The 4,995-nt window shown below is 50.3% G+C and overlaps 1 long non-coding RNA gene across 1 annotated transcript; it reads left to right on the forward strand.

The window, feature by feature from the left end:
• The first annotated feature begins 7 nt into the window (after positions 1–7).
• Positions 8–4,523, forward strand: LOC113994590. The gene is made up of 3 exons (XR_003543142.2): positions 8–685; positions 940–1,052; positions 1,556–4,523. It is a non-coding gene; the product is annotated as an uncharacterized LOC113994590 (long non-coding RNA).
• Positions 4,524–4,995: the final 472 nt, after the last annotated feature.

Raw genomic sequence — 4,995 nt, forward strand, 5'->3', positions numbered from 1 at the left:
ACGCCGTTTGCAGATGAGTCCACACCCAGGGGGTGCTCCCGGACACGGGCATTGCTCAGCCTGGCTGGGCACCGAAGGTTCCCCCTTTGCTGATGGGGAACCTGAGGAATTCTTCAGCCGGCTGCCAAGCTGCTTCTTGGCAGGAGGGCGGGCGGGTGCTCTGGGCTGGGTGTGAAATGGGAGCCCGGCTCTGCCCCCAGCCTCTGCCACTGCCCCTTTGCTGGGCGGGGCTGGGGCAGGGACAGCCAGCCTGCCAAAAACAAACCCCCGTGGGGGGAGCAAAGGCGGGGCTGCAGAACACCAGCTGCTTTGGGCTGCAGGCCAGGAAAGGCTTGGGCTGCCTTGGCTTAGGAGCCTTTCTTTGGGCCAGTGCAGCAGGGCAGGGAGAAGGCCTGGGTTTTCCTCAGCTGGAGGAGGGGGGGTTTTCCTTTGGCCTGCAGGGCTTGGGCCTTCCTCAGAACCCTGACAGAAGGTTAACATTTTACCTTTTTTTCTTGTTTCCACTTTTGGTTTGTAATCTCTGTTCATGAATTTGTTGTTTGTTTTCCAGGGAAGAGTTGGAGCTGGTGCCCAGTCCGGGTTGGGAAGGGCTGGGACCATCCCTGGAGAGGATCTGACGTCCCCTCTGAGAAGGCTGAGGACATCCTTTGGGACACGCTCTTCTTGCGGCAGCAGATCTTGGGAGGTAGATGCTCATCTTGCCCATCTTGTCAGCAGCAGTGGGATAATGGCTTTGGGGAGATGGCAGCAGGCACATGAACATCCCGCTCTTGCAGCTGCTGAGGAGGTTGATCTCCTGGGCTTGGCTGGAGGAGGTGGCACCTGTGTTGAGTAATTGCTGAAATCCAATCGATCTGGGATGACCCCAAATGACAGTTTAGTTTTCAGCTTGCTCGAGCTGTATCTCAGCAGCTTTTGGGTATCATTTTTGGCCCCCAGACAGGACACCTCTGCCTGATCTCCCGCGGATCCGAGGGATCTCTGGATCTTCACGCCAGCACCAGGACTTTGCTGCAGAAGAGCACAGATCCCCAGCCCAGTCTGGGACACAGGTAAGATCCCAGTGGATAACAAGGCATTCTTTTTGGGAATCCTGCCCATGTCAAACGTATGGATCTTTCAGCGCACTGGGGGTTCTTTGGTATTTTGGGAATCCTGCTCATCTGAGACCTGTGGATCTTCCAGCGCTTTGGGTGGGTTCTTTGGTATTCTGGAATTTGGTCTCTGGCTTTGTTTTATCGATCACTATTGTTCTGTACTTGTATTTGTTTCTGTATTGTAACATTTTGGGTCTACTGTTTAGAGCTGGGAAGTGGGCAATCTGAAGGGGGAATTTGGAAGAAGTCCCCCCTTGGTTGCATTTTGCAATATTGGATGAAGATTGGCGGCCCCCCCGGAGGAACAGCTCCCAGGGAGAATTTAATGGAGTGTTGGAATCAACGGGTGGCTGTTCTGGAACACTGAATTAGAATCCATTGTTGCAGTTGATGCTGTTTGAGAAGGGGAACAGAAGTGGAGGGAGGTTATGTCTGGTGATGTGTTTTTCACTTTGCAGAACCTGTGAAAGGGCAGAAAGATTGTGGTGTGAATGCAGCGCCCTCAGAGCCCTTGGTGTGAGCCCGGAAAGGAAAATCAAGCTGAGGGACAAGATCAGCCTAATTTGGGGACATTGTTGGAGGTTGGAGTTGCAGTTCTGGAAGAAATCCCTGAGGAAATGGTGCCCCCGGGGAGAGGAAGAGGACGAGAGCATGGGCAGCCTGCTTCAAACATCCCCCCAGGAGACTTGGGATCAGTCCCTGTGCATCCTGTAAGAGAGATGGACACTGGAAATGGGATTGTCCGCAACTGAAACTTCAGAACCCTCCGAACCCTCTCGAGGCATCACTGAAGACGACTGAGGGGGCACCAGAGGATTCTTCCCCATCAGAACATCTGGTTCCAGCCAAGCTAAGCACAATTGTTTGTGGCTGTGGGAACTTGTTCCTCTGTGTTAAATGCAGGGAAATGAAACTCAAGGGACAATTCTAGAACAATTGTCTGGTGTGCCAGGGAATTGGGAAACTGGGCCATTTTTAATGCTGTGGCTTTGAAATTGGGAAAACAGTGGTTGGCTCCCCAGTTTTTGTATTTCCCCAATTCCCCAAAGCCTCTGCTTGGGAGAGATCTCTTGGCAAAATGCAATGCCACAATCCAATTGAAAAATGGTCCAATATAGGTTATTACTGCAGAGCCTAATTCTGTGGAAGTTTCTAGTTTTGCATGAGAGTCTCCCAAAGCAGAAGTAATCCATCTGCCACCATCACTTGGGGATGCAGTGGTTCCAACAGGATGGGCTGGAGAGGTGCCTCCATGATCCAAGAGAGCAGAACCCGTGAGAATTCCAGTGAAACCTGGAGTGGGGTTGGTGGGGCCAAAGCAATGTCCTTTGCAAATAGAAAGTTGTAAGGGATTCTCACCCTTTGTAGAACAATTGATGAAATTTTGCTTGTGAAAAGAATGTGAATCTAAATGGAATGCTCCAGTTTTGCCAGTCAAGCAGGCAAATGGAAGGCTATGCCAGTTAGTCCAAGACCTTAGAGCTATAAAGAATAGAGTAGAAGATATACAAGCAGTCGTAGCGAATCCTTACACTTTGCTAACTCCCCTAAATGAGAGTTTAATATGTTTCACAGGATTACATTCGAAAGCTGCCTTTTTCTGTCTCCCTTTGAGTTGGGAAAGTCAAGAGCTTTTTGCTTTCCAATGGGAAAATGCAAAGACGGGGAGGAAAACTCATCTGACTTTGGTGGTCCTCTTGCAGGGGTTTAAAAATAGCCCCCCAATATTTGGAACTCAATTGGCAAAGGGACTGGAGGAATGGAGAAGTCCAAACCCACCCTCTTGGAGCCTTATTGCAGTGTGGGGATGATCTTTTGATGCCACTGATGCTGAGCAGCAACGTTGGGGTCAGACTGTGGCCCTGTGGAATTTCCTTGGGCTGAGTGGATATGGGGTATCCCAAACACAAAGTGCAAGTAGTCCAGAGCCCAGGAGCCTCCGTGGGCTTTGGAATTCTCCAAGGACAAGGGAGGCTGGGCCAGGAAGGAAAGAAGCAACCTGTCAACTGCCCCAGCCCCAGCAAAGGAAGCCCAGAGCGGGATTGCTTCCAGACTAGAGGAGAAGTGTATTGGCAGAGCTGACTTAGGAGACAGCCCCTTGGAAAGTCCTGGTTGGGAATTGTTTCCCAGTGGGGGCAGCTTTGTCCGGCATGGAAAACAATTCTCTGGATGCACAGAACTCCCCACCACCAGGTCAGAGATCCTGACAGAGATCCTTCTCCCATAGAAGAAAATGAGTCTAGTGCTAAGGATTGTCAACTCCTTGAAACCTCAGGAGCAAACTTTGCTCCAGGAGGCTGGGCAGTTACCCCAAGTGGGCAAATAATAGTCCCTGAGCCAATCTCCTGTGACCTGGTGGATGGGGAACATGAGGGTATTCCTTGGAGTGAAGCAAATTATTGAAACATTTGCCCAAGTGGGTTCTAGGTCCAAAACTGACCCCAGTTGTACAAGCAGTGAGTCAGCAGTGTGGTGTGTGGAAGAGAAATAATCCAAACCCTGCCACTGGAGTGGGAACAGGTGATGGAAAATGCAGAAATGCTGCAGGTGAATGTTGGCAGGTGGATGTGACTGAATTGCCCAGAAAAAGGGGGTGTAAAGATCTCCTAGTCTTGGGGGATACCTTCCCTGGGTGGCCAGAGGCTGTTCCTTGTTGCACTAAGCAGGTTGGGAAAGAGACTGCAATCCTGTTCAGTGCAATCCTCCCTGTATTTGGGATGCCTTTGGGAATGTCATCAGACAGAGGTTCCCACTTGACTGCAGAAACAAAATGCTTCACTCTTGTTTTGCTCTTCTGACAACAGTTCAAACACTGTTGACATGGGAGGAAAATTTACATGTCATTTTAGTGCCAAATGTGATCCGAGTGTTGCCTACAAGTGTCTGTATTAAGTAAGCAAGACTCTGTAATGAATCTGGAAACTGTGTGTGTAATGTAAAGCCCTGTGTGGCTGTCACTGAAGTGCTGAGGCTGAACAACAGCCCCTGAGCCAAAGCTGAGCTCTAGATGAACCTTCCAACCTAATGGGCTGTGTCTCCATGTATCTGCTCCTGAGCTAAAACTGGGTCTATTTGTTGGTACAAATGTGGTGTGATGGGAGTCCACCTGTGTATCTGCTCCTGAACCAAACAGGTGTGCTTCTTAGGAAGATCTGTTAGTCTGGGCTCATCAGTGAATCCTGTTTGTATCTGTTCCTTAACAAAATATGTCTGATTGTGAGCAAAATCTGATCTTTATCTTTCTGTATCTAGAGAGTGGTCGAGGCCATGGCAGTCGATGTCTGGCCTTGTTTGGCAGTGGCTGGTGCAGGGGGAGCCTTGGTTTGGGAGAAGTAGAACATTGCTCCCAAGATTCTGCTCTGGCCAAATAAGGAACAATAGAATCTTAGAGAAGTCCTGGAGAATTGGATCAGGGCTGGAACTCAAGCAAACAGGATGTGAGCTGAGCTCTGGGGACCCAGAGAAGATCAAACCAACCATGACGGTCTCTGTGGGGAAAACCAGTGATGCTGAGAACCGAGGTCAAGAAGCAGACACCTGAGCTTTGGGGGGGCACCAGATGCCAAAAAACCCACCAGAGACCCCCAGAGAAGACCCCAAATGACCAAATAGGGACTTGCAATAGGGGTGTGACTGTGTAAAGCACAGTAATGGACATGTGTTCAGTAAGGGGGAATATCCAATGCCTCTGGAATCAGTGTGTGTAATCCCAAGCCCTGCCTGTGTCCCTGAGCAGGCTGGATTAGAAGAACTCTCCTGCAGGCGTCCAGCACGCTGCCCTAAAGAATGCCTGCTTCTTAACACCTCCCAGCTGGGGTTAAGGAGTTGCTTTCTGCTGCTTTTGGGCACCATTTCTGGCCCCAGATGGGACCCTCTGCCTGATGTCCCGTGGATCCGA

The sequence above is a fragment of the Pipra filicauda genome, unplaced genomic scaffold (assembly GCF_003945595.2).
Source record: "Pipra filicauda isolate LSUMZ 115617 unplaced genomic scaffold, ASM394559v2 scaffold557_size342763_pilon, whole genome shotgun sequence".
Lineage (NCBI taxonomy): Eukaryota > Metazoa > Chordata > Aves > Passeriformes > Pipridae > Pipra > Pipra filicauda.